The sequence below is a fragment of the Balaenoptera physalus genome, assembly GCF_965194825.1.
Source record: "Balaenoptera physalus genome assembly, chromosome: 12".
Classification (NCBI taxonomy): domain Eukaryota; kingdom Metazoa; phylum Chordata; class Mammalia; order Artiodactyla; family Balaenopteridae; genus Balaenoptera; species Balaenoptera physalus.
Window position 1 is genome coordinate 73166002 of NC_138897.1, and position 25030 is coordinate 73191031.

Below are 25030 nucleotides of genomic sequence, written 5' to 3' on the forward strand. Positions count from 1 at the left end.
ATGTAGGGGAAAAGTTTGTCTTAAAACAGTGTTTTTCAAACTTCAATGTGCTCACATATCACCTGAGATGTTGGAGTGCAAATTTTGACTGAGTAGGGCTGGGGCCAGAGATTCTGCTTTTCTAGCAGGCTCTCAGGTGAAAGGATGCAGCTGGTCCATGGACCACACTTTGAGTACGGATTGCATCTAGTATCTGGGGCTCGTACTGGGCTCGCATGATGAGCTGGCAACGGTCGTGGGCTGGTCCTGGTGAGGTTGGCAGAGCAGGATGTAGGGCATTTTGACTATCCACCTCTGGCCAAAATTACAGTGATCTTTGGAGTGAGAACTGGAGATGCGAGTTTGAGCCCCTTCTGTGGCCACTTACCACTCTAGACCACATCCCTCCCATCTCCCACCCTCAGCATCTTATCTGCCATGTAGACCACTCAATGGCCTTTCCTAGGGCAGGTGAGGAGAATCAAATACTCATTTTCTCAGAGAGTGATTTGATGACAAACTTTCCTTGGAATCATGGATTTGCCAGAGTTTAAAAATAATGAAAAGAGATGGGAATTTAAAGGAGTCAGGGCAAGCTGATGCTGATGGAAGATGGCGGGCTATGACTGTTATTGTTATCATCATCAGTGTTATTGGTGCGGGTGATAAGCCCTGGGCTGGGGCTCTCCCTCTACCACCAGCCCCAGGGATGTTCCGCTCTTCAGAGTCGCACTGGAATTCTGCGGGCTCCAGGGGACCCCGTCGGGCCAGCCTTCTGGGTGGGCTCAGTCCACTGAGGGCTGTACAGAGGGAGCGCTGAAGCCTCAAATCCCTATTACTCCTATTATCCTTTTCACAGCTACTCGCAGATTTGGAGACACCGCTCACTTCCAAGGGGACGGGACAGGGCTGGAGAGAAGAGGGGTCATGCTCGCTCATTTCCAGAGTAAACAAAGAACACTATGGGGGAGAGGAAAAATGCCTCTTACTCCCCCTCTCCTGACACATGTGCACAGAACACACACACACACACACACCCCACACACACACAAACTGCCCCAGCCTGCATGTCACCATCAATCAGCTCCCTCCCACTTGCTGTTTGCAGGCAGAGTTCCCTACAGATGTGCTGAGGGGGGTGGGCTGGAAGAAGGAGAAGAAGGTGGAGCTGGAGGCTGGGGAGGGAGGGGAGGCAGAGATATCCTCAAAGAGTTAAAACCTTGCCTTGCCAGACTGTGAATTCGCCTCGACTCTCCCCCACCCCCCTCAATCCAGCCAAACAACAGCTTGACATTTTCCATCCTTCACGAGAAAGACAAAGACAGGAAGATATTCCCATGATCCCTTTCTGCATGCCTAACCGTGAGCTCAGGTGCCGTGGTGTTGCCCTGCGCCGGCCCCATCAACGTGAAGGGCGAACTCATCCCTTCTGCATCTTTTTCTCGCCACTGCTTGATTAATTGGCTGACTACTACGCCGGCAGAATACCTAATGCCTCTCCTTCCCCTATTCTTCCTTCACAGGTTTTTTTTTTCCTCCTTTGCTCCATTTACATATACTTTATATTCCATAATTTTCACCCAAAAAGAAAAAAAAAAAAAGGGGAGCGGGCCCATCTCAGTAATTTGATGTAATGACGGCATGTCACCAAAAAGAGGAATTAGAAAAATCTGTAGGTATTTAATTTATTCTTGTTTTTTTCAAGTAGATCTCTCTGAGAGGAACATTAATATTCATGGGCCAGGAGAAAAAAGTATCCTCAATAGGAAAATTCCAGATTTTTTTAGGGGGGAGGGAGGCAGCTAAATTCAATGCATTTTTAAGCACCATTATTTAACTAATAGCGCTCGAGTCCCTCTGGTCTCCGTTCCTCCCCTTCAATGAAAATAAGAGGGTTTTAGTTTGCCTCCAAGGGCTGTGTGTGTTGGGCTGACACCCACGCAGCTGAAACAGAAAAACTGGGTTCTGTGTTTTCCTCCCCTCCTGGGAAGACTCGAATAAAGAAGAAAAACATAAATAAAGGCCTTTTCAGAGTCCCCAGGCTGGAGTTTTGAGCTCCTCTGGTCTCCCCCATTGGCTGTAATCGTGTTCTGATGGCTCCATGGGCAGAAAGATTTCCCCGAGGTTTCCAGCAAGGCCACCCTCTTCTTATTAACTTGGGTTCAGGCTTTGGGCTGTTAATTAACTACTTGTTTATCAGAGTAAGTGTTGAGTTAAACCATAATCATAATCGTTACAGGTGAAGCAGGGGGGAAAAAAACCCCAAAGCATCAGAAAGATGCTTGGAGTATGAGAACTGAGTGGAAGCAGCTTGTCTCTCTGGGGCAGGTCTTTGCAAAGGGTCTTGGGGCGGTTGGCCCTCCCAGGGATGGTGATGTTTGTGGGGGTCCAGGACCTGAGCTGGTCTAGTAGGAAGGCGGACTCTCAGCCCTGAGGACCATGTTTGGGGCACAGATGCCTCTCCCCATTTTAATCGATGCGATTGGAAACATATCTGAGTTTCTGGGCCTGGGTACAAGCCATTTGCCTATTGTGGCAATAATAATAATTACCAATAAATACCACGTATCATTATTTTGTCTTTATATACATTAAACTTTTTAAGTACAATTTTAAAGGTTACTTTCCATTTACAGTTATTACAAGATATTGGCTTTATTCCCTGTGTTGTACAATACATCCTTGAGCCTGTCTTATACCCAGTAGTTTATACCTCCCACTCCCCCACCTCTCTGTGGCCCCTCCCCACCCCACTGGTAACCACTAGTTTGTTCGCTCTGTCTGTGAGTCTTCTTCTGTTTTGTTATATTCACTAGTTTGGTGTATTTTTTTTTTTTTAAGTCCCACATATAAGTGATACCATACAGTATATGTCATACAGTATTTGTCTTTCTCTGTCTGACTTATTTCATTTAGCATAATGCCCTCCGAGTCCATCCATGTTGCTGCAAATGGCAAACTTTCATTCTTTTTTATGTCTGAGTAGTATCCCATTGTGTATAGATAGCATTTTCTTTGTATTTTTACATTGAGGTAAAACTCACATACAATAAGCTGCATGAACACTAAGTGTATTAACTGTAATATAGATGAATATTTTACCCAGGTTCATACTCTACCCAAATCAAGACGCAGAACATTCCCAAAGCCCCCAGAAAGCTCTCCTGTGTTGCCTTCCAGTCATACAGCCTGCTTCAAGGACAGCCACTCTTCTGACTTCTTGGACTACCAATGAGTTTTGCTAGTTCTTGAACTTCCTCTAAATGGAACCATACAGCATGCACTCTTTTGTGTCCAGACTTCTTTCTCAAAACCCAGAGCTTTGGAGATTGGTCCATATTGTGATATGTAACGGTAGTTCATTCTTTTTATTGCTGTGCTGTGTTCCAGCATATAAATAAACAAGGATCCAATCAGCCACTCTCCTGTCCATGGCCATATGGATGGTTTCCGGTTTGGGCTATTCTGAATAACGCTGGCATGCACATTCGTCTACATGCCTTGCGGGGGACACAAGCCCTCCTTTCTCCTCGGCATATACCCAGGCATGGAATATCTGGTCGTAGGGTAAATGTACTTTCAGCTTTAGTAGAAACTGCCAAACTGTTTTCAAAGCGCCTGCGTCCACTTTTACCCGCCCACCAGCAGTGCCTGAGAGTCTGGTCACTCCATATTTTCACCAACTCTTGGTAGCGTTGTCATTCCTTTTAATTTTAGCCGTTTTCATGGGTGTGGGACAGGAGCAGACCTTGGCAGACACTCAGCAGGGAGAAAACAGGAGATGCTAACTCAGAGCGATACTGAGAAAGGGAATTGGGAAGGCAGTGAGACAGAGAAAGAGGAAGAGAGACAGAAGCAGAGAAACACAGGTGGAAACCCAGACAGAGAGACAGGTGAATGAAGGGAGAGAAAAGACCCAGGAACAGAGAGGAGAGAAGGAAAGAGAGAAAGAGGAAAGAAGAAAAAAAGGAAAAGAAAAACAGAGGGGAAAGGCAGAAGCTGAGAAGGAAAGGGGTGATGTGAAGGGAGGAGAGAAAAGCAGGGGAGAGGAGGGAGCTGAGAGCAACCCTGGGCTGCGGCCCTGGGAGGGGGGCGAGTGCCGAGATGGGTCTCTTGGTATTTTATGAAACATGTCCTTTTTTCTTTCTTTTTTTTAAAGTGCTTCTTGATATTTTTATGTTTATATATTTTAACTTGGGCCTGGCATCATGGAAAATGCATGAGGAGTAAGTGGTTTCTGGGAATGTTTTATACATGACTGGAGAATTGGGAGGATGCAGGGGGTGGGCAGGAGGGATGGAGGGCGTGGACCACTCCCTCCTTGGGTCTCTCCGGCAGGGCTCCCATGGTGGACGCAGCAGGCAGGTAGTCAGAGCTGCTGGCTCTTCCCTCGAGGTTACAGGGCGGTGGATAAGTTGGTGTGGCCAGGATCCACCAGCCCTCTGACCAGGCAATCCGCGTCCCCTCCTCCAAGCCTCAGTTTCCTCCTCTGCAACTTGGCATGCTAGTAATGCCTGCTTGGAGGTGTGGTGGGCTGATCTGACCTTGTCCAGGGGAAGGCGGCAAGGTGAACTTTCTGAGTGACAGGGGTTCTCCAGGCCAGTGCTTGTCACGCTTGGCCGTGTACCTGGGGATCTTGGTAACAGGCAGATTCAGATTCAGCAATTTTGGGATGGGGTCTAAGATTCTGCATTTCCAACCAGCTTCCAGAGAATGTGGCTGGTCTCTGGACACAGGGCACTAGGAATGCTTGGGTCATCAGTGGCTTAAAGGAGAGCATGAGAAGCAAAAGGACATCTCTGGAGTTAAGAAGACTCAAGAGAAGTGCAACCCTGGGCTTCAGGAATTCTTCCCTTACCCAGACCGAAGAGAGCTAGGGGTGAGTGATGTGAGCTCCGTCTGTTCTTTTACTTTGCCCCCACCTCCCACGCTCCACTCTTAATGACTCGATCTTCTGCAACCAGAAATGCTTCCTCGTCCAATAACACAGTGGTTCTTAAATTCTTTGAGGGGGAGAGAGACTTAAAATGCCTTTGGACAATCGGGTGAAAAATTGCATACTCTCCCAAGGAACAATGCACATTCCCACTGTTCTGCGTACAATCTCGGTGTCCAGGCCTCAGTGAGTCCCATCCCTGGACTCCAGTTCAAGAACATGGGCCTACAGTCACTGCCTTCATGGAAGCTTCTACCCAAGTTTGCCCTAAACAGCATCAGCCCCTCCCCTGAGACTGGCCTCCCTGGGACTTAGGCCTTTGTTCCATCACGTAGACATGTCATGCCTTCTAGAGCTTTTCTCCTAGAAGCTGGACCTTGTCTCTTTGCAAGGATGAAGGCAGCCTCCAGCAGAAGTGTAGATGTGGGGTAAGGAAGGCAAAGGCTCCAAACAGACAACCCACTCTTTCCCAAGGAGCATAAAGTTTTATAGTATCCTGAGCATCCTTCATGCTCTAGTTGGCAGGGGAAGCTGGACCTAGTAGAAAGAACTGAACTGGGAGAAGTGAGGAGTGGGTTCCTGTTATGGGCTGAGTTATGTGCCCTCAAAGTTCCTATGTTGAACCTGCAACCCCTAATGTGACTGTATTTGGAGATGGGGCCTTTAGGGAGGTCACTATGGTCAAATGCTAAATGAGGTCATAAGGGTGAGGCCCTGATCCAATAAGACTGGTGCCTTATAAGAGGAAGAGTCATCAGAGAGCTGACTCTCTCCCCATGCGCACACAGAAGAAAGGCATGTGAGGACACAGTGAGAAGGTCACCATCTGCAAGCCAGGAAGAGAGCTCTCACCAGAACTCAACCCTGCTGACACCTTGATCTTGGACTTCCACCCTCCAAAACAGTGGGGAAATAAATTTCTGTTGTTGAAGCTGCCCAGTCTGCAGTATTTTGTTATGGCAGCTAGATCAGACTAAGACAGTTCCCATCCGTGTTCTGTCACTGGCCACCAGTGTGACCTAGGACAGGTTGCTTCCCCTCTCTGGGCCTCAGTTTCCTCATTCATAAGTTGGGATTGGGACGATGAAGCATAGGATGGGGAAATCTTCAAGGTTTCTTGCAATTCTGAGAGTTTACGAGCTCTGAAGATGCTCTTCAGGAAGGCTATGATTTATGTCACAGATGTGCAAGAGAAAAACAGTTGCATGGGAATCAATTTTCTCTTGTAAATAGGATCTTTTTTAAAAGCACTCCAGGGAGAAAAGTAGAAACAAACATTTCTAGAAGGCCTACTATGAGGCAGAAAGCACTCTGTGCAAACCTGGTTTCATTTATCTCCTTACACTAAACTTTACTTACCTTGCAAATATATTATAATCTTAATTTTTTTTTAAATATGATGTTTTGTTTCACAAAGAAAGGAACTGAACGCTCCAGAGGAACATGTGAAAAATACAAAACATAAGACGTAAAAGGGAAAATAAACCATTCCTCCAATAGGTATTTATTGAACACCCACTATGTGCCAATCACTATACAAAAACTGGGTTTCTAACCAGCTTTTAAATATATAAAATCTCTGTAAGCATAGATTCTATAACATTTAGATTGTGCAGTTTTATTTAAATTTCTATTATATTCATTTTGATGCTGTGATGCAGCTAGTTCTTAATAAGCCCACCACTTTCAAGTCAGCTTTCTTTTTCCTGAATTTAAAAGTAGCACATATGTCTATTGAAGAAGATGTGGGCATTATGGGCACATAAAAAGAAAGAAATAAAGATCGCTTGTAAGCCACCACCCAGGCTGTTTTCTATTTATGCATCCAGACTCTCAACACATATGAGTATAACCTGCTTCTACCTTCCTTCATGGGACCCCCGACTTCCTATTGATTCCCCACTCCCCCCTACCACAACTACCAGACTTACACACACTATGACGTAGAAAGCTACCTGAGGTCAATAATTTCTGTCTATTTATATCACTGCTTTATATTTAGCACCTAGAACAGTGCCTGGCACACAGTGGATGCTCCTTAAGTAACAAATATTGTATATAATGTAAAGAATGAAGGAAAATTGGGTTATCGAGAACATGCAGTTGTATAATCTGCTTTTCAGAAAGCATCAATGTGTCATAAGTGTTTTCTAGCATTATGAAACATTCTACTGTAATATAACTGATGTTGCCTTCATAGTACCCCATCATATAGATGAATCATAAATAACTTCTTTTTTTTTTTTAATTTTTTTAAAAATTAATTAATTAATTAATTTATGGCTGTATTGGGTCTTCGTTTCTGTGCGAGGTCTTTCTCTAGTTGTGGCAAGCGGGGGCTACTCTTCATCGCGGTGCACGGGCCTCTCACTATCGCGGCCTCTCTTGTTGGGGAGCACAGGCTCCAGACGCGCAGGCTCAGTAATTGTGGCTCACGGGTCCAGTTGCTCCGCGGCATGTGGGATCTTCCCAGACCAGGGCTCGAACCCGTGTCCCCTGCATTGGCAGGCAGATTCTCAACCACTGCGCCACCAGGGAAGCCCGTAAATAACTTCTTTAATCTCATCTTGCAGCTGTCCAAATAACATCTCCAGAAGATCCTGGCAGCTGTTCTTTGCACACTTTGTGATAATTTTCTTGGGATAAATTTCCAGAAGTGAAATTGATGGGTCAAAAAGCAGCATATATAATGGAATATTATTCAGCCATAAAAAGGAATGAAGTATTGATGTATAGTATAACATGGATGAACCTAGAAAACAATGCTAAGTGAAAGAAGCCAGATACAAACGATCACATATTGCACGTTTCCATTTATATGAAAATCCAGAATAGGTAAATCCATAGAGAGAGAAAGCAGATTAGTGGTTGCCAGGGGCTGGGAGGTGGGGGTTAGGGGAGTGATTGATTAATGAGTATGGGATTTTCTTTCGGGGGTGTTGAAAATACTTTGGAACTAGATAAAGGTCATGGTGGCACAGCATTGTGAATGTACCAAATGCCACTGAATTGTCCGCTCTGAAAAGCTTTATTTTATGTTTTGTGAATTTTGCCTCAATTAAAAAACTAAAGCAGTCACAGTTTCAAGGCCAACTTGCTATGCTGATTCATGCATTCACCAACAATGCATTTGAGTGATCATTTCCTCAAAAATTCAGTAGCACTGGTGAGTTTCTATAAACCTGGACAAGTTTACAGACAAAATGTATTGATTATCAGTGATATCAGTTTTCCTTTTCTCACTGGACTGATGGATATTTATATCCTACTTATATATTTATATTTGCCAGTCATCTCAGAGTGTTGGTCTTACTGATTTGCAAGTATGCATTTTCCACTGATGGTATTAACCCTTGTCATGTATGTCTCAGACTTTATATCCTTTTATTATTTTGCCTTTTAATTTTAACATAATTCTAACTTTTAAATTGCTGCTAGTCTACCAGATAGTGACTACCACACTGTCCCATGGCTAATCATCTCCCTGGTGATTGCCTACCAGATATTCAGTCCCACTCCCACCTTTTCCTTCCTGATACAGTCCAAATTCACCATCCTTGTCCTGCAGGTAACCTACCTCCAGCTTCACAGGTGGGCCCTGACTGACCATGCCAATCACAGTCACCCCATTTGTCTTTTCAGGGTTGGTTAAGACCTGGGTGCACAGCACAATCACAGGTGATGAGATATAGGAGCCTCTGGGAAAGGTTGATTGACTGTTGTTGTTTATTTTTTTTAAATAAATTTATTTATTTATTTATTTTTGGCTGCATTGGGTCTTCGTTGCTGCGCGTGGGCTTTCTCTAGTTGCGGTGAGCGGGGGCTACTCTTCGTTGCAGTGCGCGAGCTTCTCATTGCGGTGGCTTCTCTTGTTGCGGAGCACGGGCTCTAGGCGCGCGGGCTTCAGTAGTTGCAGCATGTGGGCTCAGTAGTTGCAGCACCAGGCCCTAGAACATGTGGGCTTCAGTAGCTGCGGCACGTGAGCTCAGTAGTTGTGGCTCACAGGCTCTAGAGCGCAGGCTCAGTAGTTGTGGTACACGGGCTTAGTTGCTCTGCAGCATGTGGAATCTTCCCGGACCAGGGCTCGAACCCATGTCCCCTGCACTGGCAGGTGTATTCTTAACCACTGCACCACCAGGGAAGTCCTTGATTGACTTTTATAAAGAGGCATTCATGAGACATTGCCCCTGTTCTTTCTCTGCAGGTGGCTGGATCAGAGAGTGATGCCAGGACTTCTGCAGCCATCTTGTGTCCATGAGGAGAGCCAGACCAGGGACAAAGTGGACATGCAGGGAAGGACACAGAGGAGTAGATCCAGACCCCTGGAGGCATCCCATCAGTGCACCCTCCCCCTGGGCTTCCCACGAGGTAAGATAATAGATGTCCTGAGCCTTGCAGGCATTCAAGTTGGTTGCCTGTTACCTGCAGCTGAGAGTATCCTAAACCACCAAACTCCATTTAGAGGCAGCTATTTCCTTGTTTGCTTTTTTAAAAAATGTATAAACCAACCACTCCCATAAATGCCTTTTTTAAACAAAACTTTTTCTATAATTTGACACGTATCCTCAGATTAATTCCCAGAAGTGGAATTATAGGATGAGAGAGTATTAATTTTTAAAGTTGTTTCATTCACATTTTCCTCTGCCTTCCAGTTGGCGGCTCTACAGGCTTAATCAGTCTCCCAGCCAGAAATTAGGGAACAAGGGTTTGAACCAAGGCCTTCTGATACCACATGCAAAGTTAGATATTAAAGGAGAGCTGGCCTTTAGTCCTGATTAAGTTCCTCCAAATCTGAAATCATGGGTAATGAATTCCCTTTGCCTGAATAAAGCACCCCCTGGGGAGCCAAACCTGGCTGTCATGCTTTTCTGTGCCTTCCACTTCGTTATGGAGAATTCTAGAATGTCAGGATTGGGGAGGACTTTAATGGTCCGAGTTGGGGTGGGGTGGGTCAAGACCCCCATTGCTAACCTCGTGAAATGTATGGACCATCTCTTAGAAAAGTTTATGTCCATCTGTATTAGTGCCCCGGGGCTGCTGTAACAAAGTACCACAAACAGGGTGGATTAGAACAACAGAAATTTATTGTCTCACAGTTCTGGCGGTGGGAAGTCTGAAATCAATGTGTCAGCAGGTTGGTGCCTTCAGAGGTGGGGAGGGAGAATCTGTTCCATTGCTCTCCCAGGTTCTGGTGGCCTCAGGCGTTCCTTGGCTCATAGGTGGCCTTCTCCCTGTATCTTTGCGTCATCTTACCTCCATCTGTCTCTGTGTCCAAATTCCCCCTTTTATAAGGACACGGTCATCTTGGATGAGGGCCCATCCTCATGACCTCATCTTAACTCAGTCATCTGCAGAGGCCCAATTTCCAAATAAGATCACATTCACAGGTCCTGGGGGCTAAGACTTCATCGTCTTTCAGGGGGACACAATTCAACCCATAACACCACCCAAACACGTGAGATTGTGCATAAAATATCAGGGGTAATGAACCCACTAAGGTTTATCTAGGGACCCCCAAGATGAGACTCTATTCTATTATGACCTCTTCACTTTAGAGTGAAAGATGGGAAAAAAGTGACGGGAAAACCGAGGCCCAGAGAGGGAAAGGCGCGGCTCCAGGTTCTCACCGCAGTCGTGGGGATGTGCCAGGACTGGAGCCCACATCTCCTTGGCTTTCACATGGCATCTCACCAGGATCCCAGCCCTCGATAGGCCCAGTCCTCTGGCAGCCACAGAACCTGAGGCAAGCTGTAAAGGGACAGGTGGCCAGACTCTGAGGGAGGTAGAGAGGAGCTGGGGGGGACTGGAGGTGCCTGCCAGCGTCCACCTCTTGCCTAGCAGACAAAGGAGGCTAGAACATTGGGAGTCAGAGCGCAGGAATGGGGCACATCCCAGGGAAGCCAGAGCTTGTGAAAATCGATGCAGGTCATGGAAAGCGTGGGAGAGGAAGCTCGCTCCCGTTGCAGACTCTTCAGGGTGACGATAGGGTGGATTCTGGCTTCAGTTCCCATTGGCAAGGCCCCTGGACATTTAAGGGGGCAGCCAGGAGGGGGCCGAGGAGCCCTCCTCTCTGCTGCCTGTGCCAGCTGCCCATCCATAGGAAGCCAGAGTGTCAGCCCTCCTGCGCCCCGATGCCAGCCCAGAGGTGCCAAGGCACCAGGCGCAGCAAAGCCAGCTGGCAGTTTATCGGAGAGCCAATGGCCCGACGGCCGGCCCATCTGCTCCTCACTGCCAGCTGCATGCCTGTGTGAGGGGGGCCGGCAGCCCATCCAAGTGGCCGAGGTGCCAGCCACTGGGTGCTTTGGGCCAGCTGGCAAGCTGGCAGGACTGGCCAGCGTACCCATCTGCCGGCCGGTGCCAGATGAGCGTGCAGGGGAACTGGGCCCGGGGACCTTGGGGTGCCAGCCTGCCTGGAGTTCCAAGGCAACGGAGGCCCTGGCTCTCCTCTTCCCTCTCTCCCACACCGCCTCATGAAGTCTGAGATGTTGCTAACAAAGGCCCTAAGTAAAGGCATGGGGCAGCATGGAGGGGCATGGATGGTTAAGAACACAGGACCCCAGAACCATAACATCACAGGATGTTAGAAGCCCAGCAGATCGGTGGTTAAGAACATGGACTCTGGGATTGGACAGCCTGGATCTAAATCCCAGCTCTGACACTAATTAGCTGCGTGATCTTGGGTAGGCCACTTAATTGCTTGTAGGCTCAGTTTTCTCATCTATAAAACGGGAAAGTAGCACCTGCTTCATTGGGTTAAAGTGAGGATTAAATAAGATGGTTATATGACACTTAGAATATGGTAAAAACTCAGTACAAGGTGATTATTATGATTGATTCTATTATTAGAATCAGAAGATTAGAGTGTTTGAACTCAAATGGCCTTCAGATATCATCTGGTCCAATTTCATCATTTTAAAGCTGGGGAACCAAGGCCCAGATTGGGGAATTGTTGAATTATTCAGGTCACAATCAAACAGTCTGATTAAAAAAGGGCAAAGAGAGTGGGGGGAGGGGGAATTGGAGGAAGGTGGTCAAAATGTACAAACTTCCAGGTACAAGATAAGTAAGTCATAGGGACATAATGTGCAGCATGGTGACGATAGTTAACAATGCTGTCTTGCATATCTGAAAGTTGCTAAGAGGGTAGATCTTAGAAGTTCACATCACAAGAAAAAAAATTAAAACTATGTGTGGTGATGAATGTTAACTAGACTTACTGTGGTAATCATTTTGCAACATAAACATATATCAAATTACTATGTTGTACACCTAAAACTAATACAGTGTTATATGTCAGTTATAGACCAATTTAAAAAATGTAAAAAAAAGGTCACAATTGCACAGAGATCATTTGGGGTACAGGGACTAGATTCCAGGTCTTCTGACTCTCTCCCTGGTCCTTTGCCACAAAAAACTCACCTGAGTTAGAGGAGGTGATGGCAAGGTAGAGAGGGGCCTCCCTGTCCTGCCTCAACCCACCTAGATGTCCCAAATGCCTGGCTACCACCCTCCACACTTAGCCCTCCTAGTGCACTGCCTGATGTGTGAGCGTGTGTGTTTGCAAACACATACATGTGTGTACATGTACGTGTCTCTGAGTGTTGGCATATGCCCTTGTGTGTCCGCTGTGTCCTGTCTCCTCCAAAAGACCAAAATCTTAAGAGCAGGTCCCATGTCTTATTCAGGAACACCTCAGCTATCCACAGCTCACCTCTCTGGAAGCCTCAGATATCCAGAAAGCCTCTGGGCATCCCTGAGCCCCTGTGCTGAGAACAATACCTGTCACGTAGCTGGAGCTCTATTAACTTGTGATGAATGAATGAATGAATGAATGAAGCAGATGGAGGCTTTGTTTGGCCTGGCACAGCTCTTTGAGTTTGGTGAACCAGGACTCTTACTGTCCACCCGCCAACCAATAACAGCAAGGATATTAATGCTGTAAAATCTTCATCTTAACCAGCAACTCTTGACTCTCACTCAGAGCCTAGTTGCCCTGATTTTGCACACAGTATTAACAAAGGTAGTTAGCTGGCCTGGGCTGCAGGTTGGATGCAACAAATAGAAGGGAGAGGGAAGCAAACAGCTGCAGGCAAAAGCAGATAAAGGTGGCTGTGGATGCCTTCGTGGGCTCGGGAGAGAAAGGACTGTCTGGAAGAAGCCTCACTAATGTCAAAACCAGAGCAGTCTGGGGCCACTCTGTGTGTGGGAAACACCCCTTCATGTGCAGACCCTTTCATCTCTCTGGAAACTTAGTGATGCTCATAATGATAGATCTGAGATTCAGTTCGAGGGCCCCCATCCAAAGTATCAAAGAACAGAGTGAGTTTTGCAGAGATTTCCATCCAAAATGTAATTTTCAAAACGGTAATTAAAGAGAGGTGATCTTCCATCAACCAGAAAGCTTGGCTTTCTCAAGCGACTTGGTCAGGGAAGGTTACATGCTGCTGGGATCCACTGCTCTTTGTGTGGACAGAGCTGACAATTAGAGAACTTAAGGGAAGCAAAGGGAGAGGGGAAGGTGTGGGGGAGATCAGTCAAAACGGCTTTTCATCCTGGATGTGAATGTTAACACTCTCTCACTATGCGTGTGAAGGAATGGGCAGTGTTCAAAAATATTTCGCATCCATTATCCTTCACCTCATTTATTGGGCTTCTCGTCTACCAAAGAGGAGACACGTGCACATACAGAAACACAGACACACACACACGGATGTGCACCCATACGTAAGGACACACACTCATTCACATCCTTATGTACACACAGACATGCACACACACATATTCAGACGTACATGTGCCACATACACGTGTAGACGTGTATGTACACAAACACACATGCACTTACATACATTTACACACACAGATACACATGCATACACAAAAGCACAGACACATGCAGGCATGCACACACGTGCTGGCTGGTGTGCGCCCATACACGAGGTACACGTACATGTAGACATGCATATACACAAAAACACATGCACTTACATCTCTTATCCACTTTTGACAAATGAATGGTGCGTCATAGAGGTGAAGGGGCTTTCCAAGGCCAGGCAACTGGGTTCAAGTCCACCTCTGTCCAACTGCACAGCTTGCGCTGTTTTCACAATACTTTTCTTCTGCTAATGGCAGAGGAACCAAGGAGTTGGGGAAGGATTGTTTTTAAAGAGTTTGCCCAAAACGCATCTTCTGAGAACCATCTGCCTCTCCAAGCACCTCCGTTTCACCGTTCCATGCTTCTAGGGGGGCAGAGGTAGCTGCACCAGGTCAGAGAGGAGAGAATTCTGAGCTGCATGAAATATGAGACCACCGTGAAGGGAGGATGCCTCCAGTTGCTGGCCGCTGGAAGATGCCTCAAATGCCCCCACGACTGAGCTACATAGTTTCCTGGGCTCTTTGGTGGGCACTGCACATAGTCTTACAAGTCTCTGCAAATTCCAAAAGCACCATGGGGTTGAGGAAGGTGCCTTAGCTGGGGACCAGGAGACCTGGGTTCTAGTCCTGTCTCTGCCCCTCGCTTGCTGCCTGTTCTTCCCTGCTCTGTTCTCAAGCTCTGCCTCTGCTCACTGAGGAGGGTTGGACTTGGAGAGACAGTGGAGAACACAAGATGAAGGTTTAAGACTCAGCTCCGTGGCTTACAAGATTTGCAACTTGAAGCAACTCATTTAATATCCTGAGCCTCACTTTCCTCATTTATGAAATAGAAATGACACTACTAATTGGGCAGCTGCCATTTACGTGTTCCTGGCATGTTCCAGGCAAAGGAAACTGCAAGTGCAAAGGCCCTGTGGCACCTGCTTGGTGCTCATGTTCACCACCTCACTGATGAAGGGCCCGACTGTGGGCCACCTCCCGTTGCTGATGATGAGGAAGGAGAAGACCAGAGTGGTCACGTGGCTTGCTTGAGGTTGCAGAGCTACCTGATGGCGAAGCAAAGACTGGAACCAGCCAGGACTAGAATGAGGAAAGCATTGGGCACAAAATTGAAAGGAGGGTATCAAAAATCCCAGTAGTCGAGGTAAAAAAAAAAAAAAACAAAAAAACCGCTTCAGTGAAGTGTTTTTTTAAAAAGCGAAAGTTAAGGCAAACCAATCTCTGATGAACAAAATATCAAAATTTTAAACAAAGACAGAATTAGAATTACTGATTTTCCCTTTTGCCTCAGGCACCAGTGTGACTCACATGGCACTTTATTTAAAATGTTTAGACTTTGTTCATCGTGGATTTTTGTTTGCATTAAATTTGATTTTTTGAAATATTGCATTAAAACGTTTATCTTGATTACTGAATTTTTTGGTGCCCCTTAAATTCTGTGCCAGAAGTGAGTGCCTCACTTGCGTCACCCTAGTCCCAGCCCTACAGGACTTGCTCTGCCAACCCGGATGCCTTGCTCCTTCCCTATGGCTATTCACTCACTCATTCATCTACTCATTTGTTCAGTCATTCAGCATATATTTTGGATGCCCATGATTCCAGGAGCCAGAAAAATAGCAGTGTACAAGATAATCATGGTTTCTGCCTTCCTGGCATGGACCGTTTAATTTTAGCAACAGATGTGGATGAAATAATCTCATAAACAAATGTACGAGTAGATATGTGGCAGTTGCAGCAAAGGGAACTAATGGAGGTGTTGACCAAGAGTGGCAATCAGGGTAGGCTTCCCTGAGGAAGTGGTATTTGGATGAGATGGAGTTAACCAGGTGAGAATGGATTGAAGGTGTGTGGCTAAGAGTGTTCCAAGCAGAGGAAAGGCAGATGCAAAGGCCTTCTGTGGCAAAGGCAAGAGTGTGGAGGGTTCTAGAAACACAAGAGGCCAGTGAAGCATCATGCTGAGAGCCAGGAATAGTGCGGGCCAAAACAAAGATGGAGAGGTAGGCAGAGTCTGAAGATGCAGTGGGGAAGGATCTGCTCTCCAGCCCAAGGGCAGTAGAGAGCCTGGAGGATTTGGAGCTGGGGAGGGACATGATTAGGTTTGTCCTTTGGGGTGATCCCCCTGGTTGGTTGCTGGATGGAATGTATTTTGGTGTTATATATGGAACCCAGACTCCCTAGTTTTCTAGTCTGGCTTCCCCCTTTCTTGCTGTGTGACCTTGGGTAAGTCATATAGCACTTGCCTTCTCTGTGTTTCAGTTACTCATCTGTAAAATGGGATACCAGTCTCTCAGTGTTGTTAGGATTAAATGAGATTATAAGTGTTGGTCTCTACAATAGGCCTGACGCACAACAAGCGCTCTATAAATGTTGGCCATAATTATTATTACCGAGGATGGATTTTAGGGGGCAAAATAGAAGATAATAAGAAAGCAGACACTTCACTCAGCCCGGGGGCGGTGCAGCCTGGGCTCCTCTGCCTGAAGCTCGCTGCTCCCTCATTAGAAAGTGGCTTTTCTTTCTGCCGCACGCTCTCCGGAGGAGAGGGCATGGTGGAGGCTGCAGGAACGCTGTGAAGGTCTTAAAAGGAATTATACCCTGCATAAAAATATTCACTCCAGTGGAGGGCCTTAAACCATTCCCCTGGGCATTGAACAGTGACTGAGCGTGTATTACTGTGCATTTAAGGTGATGGCAGCCGCCCAAGGTCAGAGAGAACCGGCAGGGAAGTGTTTAAGCATAGAAGTTCCCCTAAATAGGAGCATCCTTCCTCTAGCCGTTCCTCTCCCCGACCCGCCAAGTGCCTGATCCATTGTCCTCCATATCCACAACCCCAGGAATAAGAACAGTCCCTGAAATTCCTCAGGGAGCTGAGGGAAGGGAAGAGGAAAGAGAACAGGTCTGGGCTGGGAGCAGGAGCGGGTCCAGATCTTACCCTGTTGTGGTCTGGAAGGACTCACTTAAAACCTCTGACCTCAGCATCATCATCTGTAAAGTGGGAGCCAGGCACCTGCTTAGTTCTAATTTCTGAGAAAACTAAATGAGGAACTCCAGCCTGGAAGGCCATATACAAAGTACTCAAAAATGATCATTTGTCCTTTCTTGGAGCTTCCTTCCTTCCCATTTTTTTTTTCTTTCCTAAATTCTAAATGACTTTACTTCTTGGCAAGGTAAACAACCTCCCCAAGCCTCGAGTTTCCTCATCTATAAAGTGGGTACAATAACAGGAAGAACTTACAAGTTGATTGGGGGGATTAGTGAAATGTTTGGAGCTATTGCACGCTGAGATGGGAGACTGAGTCTCACCTGTCTTGATGGTTTTTGTCTTTTCACAGCAGAGGGTGGCAGTGGGGACCGGTAGACTCTTCCCCTGCTTGCATCTGGGCACTGTTCTGCCTCTGGTAGCAGCACTGTGGAAGCATAGTAGCCTTAATTCTGGACCTTACTGGGTCCATGAATCCTCTGCATTTGAACACCCAGACTCATCATATTTTTAAAGTGGGTCCCGGCACCCTAAGGACTAAGGAGTGTCTTGTCCCAGGTAAAAGTGCTCTGGGCCAGGACTCAGAATCCACACATGGGCTGTCACTGGCTCAGGGAAATGGGGCTCTTTAGCAAGCCTTGCTGGCCTCAGTTTTCTTATCTGTAAAGGGGGAAACAATGGGATGTACTTCATAGTATTATTGCGGGGGTTAGTGGGGCAATGCTTCTGAAGTGCTTAGCACATAGTAGGAACACAGTACCTATTAACTCGTTTTCCTCTTTCCTTGTTGCAGAGCTCAGTGGGGTCACCATCACCCTCCAAAATTCTCAAAAGGAGCCATTTTATGAAATACATATCACACTTCCTTTTGATCTCGGATCAGTATAAAAATAGGGAAAAATCTCTTTTAATTAAGAGAGACTCTAAAAGCAAAGAGAACTTAGGCTCATTGTCTCACAGAAAGCCTCGTGACTACCAACGAATGGTTCTGGCAGATGCAGGGACAAAAAGAGGGATTCCGTGGTTAAACAGGTTTGGTAAGTGTTGTACCGAAAGAATTAAGTGGCTGTCTTACCTACAGGGCAGGTCTGAGTCCTTAGCATGTGATGTATACTTTGAAGCAGCAAGATGGGCTCTGATGACTCAGTGCTTCCCTAATTTACCTGGCCAGAGAATGCCTTGCTGGGCTCAGCTTCTATAACACACATTTTTCTGGGGTTTGAGGGGAGAGGAATAAAAACTGGAATAGCCAATCTTGGGGGCTCTTCTTACTCTTGAAACTTGATGTCTCTATTTTAGCTGTTTCATTTATATCTTTCTTTATTTTAAATAACTCCTTTGTGTAATTTTCCTCTCTTTTTGTCTGTTCTTGGCTCGATGCATTTTGCAATCAGTGCTTTCCTGACTTGGTTTCCCTATTACAAAATCACTGAATGTTGGTGATTTGCCTAATGATTATCTCTCAAGACGCTGCTCCGATCCCCTCTGGGGCAGGTGCTTTACCATACACCAGGGGGCAGGCCAAGGTGAAGCAAGGCCCTGTCTCAGGAGCCTGAAGCCAAGGGAGGCTCCCAGCTCTCCCGCTGCCTGCCTCCCCATGATGATTAGTTGGAATCCAAGACAGCAATACAAGAAGTGTCGTTGGTGGGCGTGATGGAGTGCCTGCTGAGTGGGCCGCAGATAAGCGCCGTGATTTCGGAGGACGCTTCATCATTTCGCCGTAAGAACATGTTAACGGGTGATTGTTTGAACGTCTCCAGCTAATAGGATATTATTCATAACCCTCTGGCTAGTTGGAATCGAAGATGATAAGAAATTAAATCCTTAATGGCTTTCTTTAAAGGAGGACTTTTCCCAGGGGGACCCGGGACCTTGGGAATTCTCTCCCTCTGCCCTGGTAATATCTCTGTGGAAGAAATTGGCTTCAAATGAACTTCCCAGGGAGACACAAAGGTAAAAGGAAGAGGAAAAAAAAACAATTGGCATTGATTTGGCATCTACTGTGTGCTGGGTACCTAGATATTTTATACTTCATCCCAGCAACATCTCTGTTGTGACCAGGTACTATTAAGCCCACATCAGAGCTGAGAGATCTGAGGCTCTCGGAGGTGAATCTCCTTGCACAAGGTCTCAGTTTTGCTGCTGGAGTCATGATTTGAGTTCCAAAGCAATTTTCTTTCCATGAGATACAGTTTATGGAGAGGGGAGTTGTCTGAAAGAAGGAGGAGCCCTTGCATGAGATTTGAAGGTGGGAAAGGAGAAGACGTAATACCCTAGAGGGAACTGCAAGCAGGGGCAAGGTGTTGGCAAAAGGAAGGCATGGGTTTTGCAGGTGGCGTCTACATTAACTTTGGGAATCGTCTATTTCCAGGAGACAGGCAACCAACATTTCCCATGATACTCCCTGTGATTCTGGTGCTTCTGAATTTCTTGAGCTGTGTTCCTTCTGTGTTTCTAACAATTAAGGAAGTTTCTAACTCCCTGTATTAAATCCCTTCCTGCTTGAAATACCTTGAGCAGTGACTGAACGTTGACAGAGTAAGCCACCAATCATTTTACAAGCACATACGGACACACACACACACACACACACACACACACACACACACACACACACATATGATCAACTCCCCAAGAAAAGGATAACTTAACAAGAAAAGAATTATAGGTCAAACATCCTTGGGACATGTGATAGTAAAATCATCATCATCATTATCATCTGTTTTGCAACATGGAAACCAACCTCCTGAAGTCTGGACAAATAAAGGACCCACAGTATTTTTTTTGAAAAAGCTGCTCTTTCCATGTAATTAAATCCTCCTTCTAAATGAAAAAGGCAGAAATGGTGGTGAAATTCTTCAATAGGCCAAATTCACTTTCAATGGGAACTCACCATAGCAGCTGGCTGTGAATATTTAAAAGCTAATGCATTGTTTGTTTGTTTGTTTTCCTTTTTGTGGGGTACAAATATCCAGCATTTCCCCAGCCTCCCCACTCTTTTCCCCCTGGGTCTCATCAGCCTCCACAGTGGAAGCCAGCTCGGTTTTCCATTTGCAAAGTTCACGATTCACCCAGCCATGAGCTGTGCCTTTAACCACTGCTAAATTGTTTCCTGACAGCCCTCGCTACAATTTTCTCCCTTGACATTTGATTTACATATGATCTTTAAGCACTGCCGTGGTGGTAATAGTGATATGGTTAATATTCCAAACGCTCCCCCATACCCCACACCTTGCAGGGACATTTCATTGCTGCAGCGTGGCAAAATGCATGTACCAAATAAATGTATTGCTAATGAAATAAACGGATTAGGGGGAAGAATCAATTGCCCTGCTTCCTGGATGAGGCACCAGGAGTTAATTTTGTCTGGATCTGCAAGGGTGGCTGTTAATAGAATAGGCTTTTTACCTAATTGGAGGGAAAGTAAATGAAGTACAGTAATATTCTGTGATGAATTGGATGAATTTACTTCATTATCTCTTAGTCTTGCTTGATGAGTGTTTACAGCACAATAGAATTTATGGTCTCCCTCATCCCCCCATTTTTCTTTTCTTTCTCTAGTCTTCACTATCTTCCTTTTCTTTCTTTTTTTATATCTCACTTTCTTTCCTTTCTTCCTCCAACCTTTCTTTTTGTCCTTCTTTCCATCCATTCATACATCTATCACTCCATCCCTCCCTCCACCCCTGTACCCCTCCGTCCATCCATCCACCCATTTCTTCATCCAGCTAATAAACCAGGGTCTCAAACCCAAATGTCTTCAGGAGCCAGTGATATAAATGAGTAACTCTTTGCGGGGCCTGTGGCAAAATGGAGCCATTACTATCATCACTGTCCCCGTGATCGACATCTGCATTGTCGTCACCATCATCATCATCATCATCATCATTTCCATCAATCTGTCATGTATTGAATCTGTCCTTTTTCCCTCCATCCTTTCAACATTTATTGAAGACTTACTGTGCTATTCAAGACCCGATTTACCTCTGTGAATATGACAAATGAAAAAAAGTATAGCAAATGAGTCACTTAGACCAATCTGCATATCTGTCTGATGCCTAGACTCCCACCCAGGATTTTTCTGTCTTTTCTCCTGATGGAGGCATTGAGATTCTGTTGCAATGACTGCATTTGCCAAAGATCAGAATCAATAGGTATTAGGTGAAGTGTGGCCAGTCCCCTGGACTCAGAAGTAGGAGAGATCTCTACAAACAATAAAGAGAAGGGTCAGAGCATATACAGGAGTTTCAGAATGTGTTTTCCTAGTATGAGGTCATGCACAGGAGGCCAGACATCTGTGGAAGGGACAGAACATGGCTTACTGAATGAAGAGAGGTCATGAATTAGGGTGGGAAAAACAGACTAGTAGAGTGAGGCACCGAAGCCCAGGGCAGCACCAGGGACAGCTCCAAGGCCTTTCAATTGGGCAACTCTGACCTGTTCAGGTCACATGACTGGCAAGAGGCAGGGCTAGGATTCTAACCCAGGATTCCAGAGCCCACGGTGATCCTCCAACTTCAGCACATTAGAATCCCTTAGGAACTTATTTAACCTGTTGATTCTTGGGGGTGACAATGACTCTCTCTTTTGGCCAAATTTGAGTCAGGCTCCTCTGAGTCCTCTTTCTGATTAGACGTGGACCATGGACTCTGTCTTTGACCTGCTTACTCCAGTTTTAGCAAGAATCTTGCTGAGTCAGTTTAGCCAAAATCCCCCATCCTTGGTCTGATCACCCTTGATATCTGATCAAATTCCTAATCCCCGACCCTTGATATCTTATCACTCTGGCCTGAATTCAACAAGAATCCTATTAGATCAGTCTAGCAAAGAATTACCCTGCCTCTTAGTAATTTTCCATCCACAGATGCCCCCTCTCCCCCAGTTCTGCTCCTTAGCTGTAAATTCCCACTTTGGCTTGTTGTATTCATTTGGATTTGAGCCCAAAATCTCTCACCTATTGCAAAATCCCCATTGTAGTAGTGACATACCCACTACCTCCTTGAATAAAGTCTTCCTCAACATTTTTAACACGTCTGAATAAATTTTTCTTTAACAAGGGCCCAAGAATCTGCATTTGTAATCCGCTTCCCAGCTGATTCTGATGCAGGTGTTTTGCAGACCATACCTTGAAAAACTCCACCTGAGTCTTGTCGGGGCATGTTTAGACCAATCTTGTTTTATTTATCCAGTGTCCCATAGCCACTGAGTGTCATGATGCTCAAAGGAGAAAAAGGAGAATCAATGTGGGGCTGGGGTAGTAGCAGGGACATCACTTACCTCCACATGATTTTTTTTGTTTGTTTACTAAAGATTTAGTTATATTTTCAAGGATGTGACTTCATCTACTTTAAAGGCACAGTCTTTCATCTGCCTATTGAGCCTCAAATCTCTGCCTGAGCCCAGAATCTAGATTTTTATTTCTAGTCAAATGTTCTGTCTAGGGCCAATCATCTCCTGAGAGCCTACGCTGTGCCAGGTACCATGCTGGACACTGGGAATGCAGAAATGAATCAACCTAGATTTTTACCCTCCAGGAGCTCAATGATAAAACCACAGTCAGCCCCCATTTTGCATCTATTGCGCTGGGACCCCAGAAAGCATTTATCATCTTGTTCAACTGTCTCCTCTTTTTCCCCTTCTCTTACCGCAGACTTCTGCTTGTATAAACTTTGCTGAGAATTTGAGCAGAAATAGTAAATAGTGAAGCTCCAGAGGGTTGCACTAATTTCCCAGACATTTAATCAATATGGAGCTGCCCTGTTCATTACGGCTGTCAAAAATATGCAAAGTTGTCCATCTGGTCCTCTCAGGTACGAAGCTCTGAGCTGCAGTCACCAGTTGCTTGGCTGATTACCACGCCCCATTTTCCCTCATTCTGAGGCCTCTCCATTAACCACGAGCTACCAGCTCAAGTATAAAGGCAAACAATAAATATTTGAAATGGCATTGCCTGGGCTGGGGTCCTGAACAGTGGTTGAGTTGGGTCACTGCAGATGAGGAATACAGGTGGGGTTTTGTGGAAGAGGACATCTTCTCTCCCCATCTTCTCCCCCCCCCGCCACCCCACACCACGACTCTCCCCAGTCCTCAACCTCCTTCCTTCTGAGGCCCCTCCCTGCCCTTCAAATATTTAGACCTATTAAAAACCATTGGGGGGAAAAATGATCTATACAAAAGCTTTGCATAAAAAAGTGATCAATGCAAATTCCTCTGAGGAAATTGCTTCAACAGATGGAAACGGCCCATTTGCAACAAATGCCGCTGGCTGTGCAGATGGTAATTATGGGATGTATGTAAACATGCAAGCTCTGGCAAGCAGAGCAAACTGCACTGCTGAACTCAGCCGGCATCAAGGCTGCCTGCCCTGGCACTTACCCCTGCCCTGACTGGCCTGCAGGCCAGGGGTTCCACAGGAGTCCAGGGGTGCCTAAGGATTTGGGTTTGGAATTCCAAGACCTAGCTTCTATTTAACTACTAGTCTTTCTGAAATGGGAGCAAACCACATATCCTCTAATCTCTTGGTGGACCAAGGCTGTGGCATGGCTTCCTGGAAGAAAGAAATCAACATATATTGAGCACTCACTGTATGCCAGGTACTATGCTCTTAGCCTTGAGTGCATTCTCTTGTTTAATCACCACAAAGACCTTGGTGGGTTGACATTATCATTATCATCACCATTGCCACTATTTTGCAACTGGGGAAACTGAGGCTTGACGCGGTGAGGGAATTTTCCCAAGATTATAAGACTAGAAAATAAGGAACAAAGATGTATCAGTTAGCTGTTGCTGAGTAACAAACAATGCCAAAGCTCAGTGGCTTCAAATAATAAGCACTTATTATTGTTTACAACCCTACAGTCATATGGGTGCTTCTTCTGGTCTTGGCTGGAATGGCTGGGCTCATTCATGCTTCTAGACGGTCTAGGATAGTCTTCCTTAAGTCTGTTATTTGGCTAACTGTTGAGCTGTGTTGATGGGGATTAAGAACCACGTGTTTTTCATCCTCCAGCAGACTCATGGTATACGGCAAATTCCAAAATAAAGAACAGAAATGCATAAGGCCTCTTGAGGCCCAGACTTGGAAAAGACACACAATCTCCTCCACCAGATGGCTAATCCAAACTAAAGAGGTAGAGAAATAGACTCCACTTCCCAACTGAAGGAACTGCAAAGACACATTGCAAATGGCAAACACACAGAGAGGAATGGAGAATAAGGCCAGTTTTGTAAGCAATATATCACTATTGTAAGCAATATAAGCATAAGACTTGAACTTAGAGTTCTCTGGTTTCAAGTCCATAATTTCCAAGGTCATCAATGGGTGCCCATCATTCCAGAGATAACTTGGCCTTTTATGGTTCATCTCTCCTTGACTATCTTCTGTCTGCAGGTAAATTAGGGCTCATCTCTTCTCTCTTCCAGTGATTCTTACTCCCACTCTCAGCCTCTTTCCCTTGGACATCTGAGTGGGACAGTCAGTGCTTTAAGCACTAAATTCAGAGTCAGTGTATTTGAGTTCTGGTCCCATCTCCATCAATGATGCTCTTTTGGGCTTCATGGAATCCCTCACCCTCCCCAGATCTGTGTTATACCTGCAATAAACAAGATGGAGAAGGTTTGATCTGAGATTCCTTCCACTCAAATTCTTTATGATTTTATGAATGGCAAGAGGTTCTCCAGCCTCAGTGGTCCAGCTCATACCATCATTCGCCTAGCCCCTGTAGGTATTTGATCTTGCAGCTTATGGACTAGGATCCCTCCAGCATTAAATTTTTCTGCGTCTGCTCTGTCTCAACAATCTTGTGAAGAAGATAGTATTATCATTACACCCACTTTACTGGTGAGGAGGCTGAGGCTTAAAGAATTGAAGGGACTTGTTTAAAAATCTCAGGGTCTCTGAGTGTGACCTGGAGACAGATCCCACATCTCTTGACATCCAACCCACTGAAGGAGGCCAGAGGTCCAAGATGGGATCCTAAGCTGGAGCTGGAACCTCTCCAGGTCCAGGTATCTTGTTCCCTGATTCTGTTGAATCATCCGGTTTCCTCATCCTTCAGATGTTGCAGAGAATCCAGATTCCTCTCCCTGATGTCCTCAGCTTCCCCTGCATTGATCTCCAGCTTTATGAGGGTGACAGGCCATACCTTTTAATTGCATTATTACATCTTTATGGTCTGCTGATTGAGCAGGTCGCCTCTGCTGGGCAGCCAGGCCCTGGAATTTATATGCGGAACTGAAACATTTATTGGAATCATATTGAT

At 45.8% G+C, this 25030-nt stretch overlaps 1 long non-coding RNA gene across 7 annotated transcripts in view; it reads left to right on the forward strand.

The window, feature by feature from the left end:
* The window catches only part of LOC309639323, a 361451-nt gene that overhangs the window by 141866 nt on the left and 194555 nt on the right, over nt 1-25030 (forward strand). For all 7 annotated transcript variants that reach the window (XR_014251587.1, XR_014251588.1, XR_014251589.1 and 4 more), the window contains exon 2: nt 9120-9283. This is a non-coding gene — a long non-coding RNA (uncharacterized lncRNA). The remainder of the gene's footprint in view (nt 1-9119; nt 9284-25030) is intronic.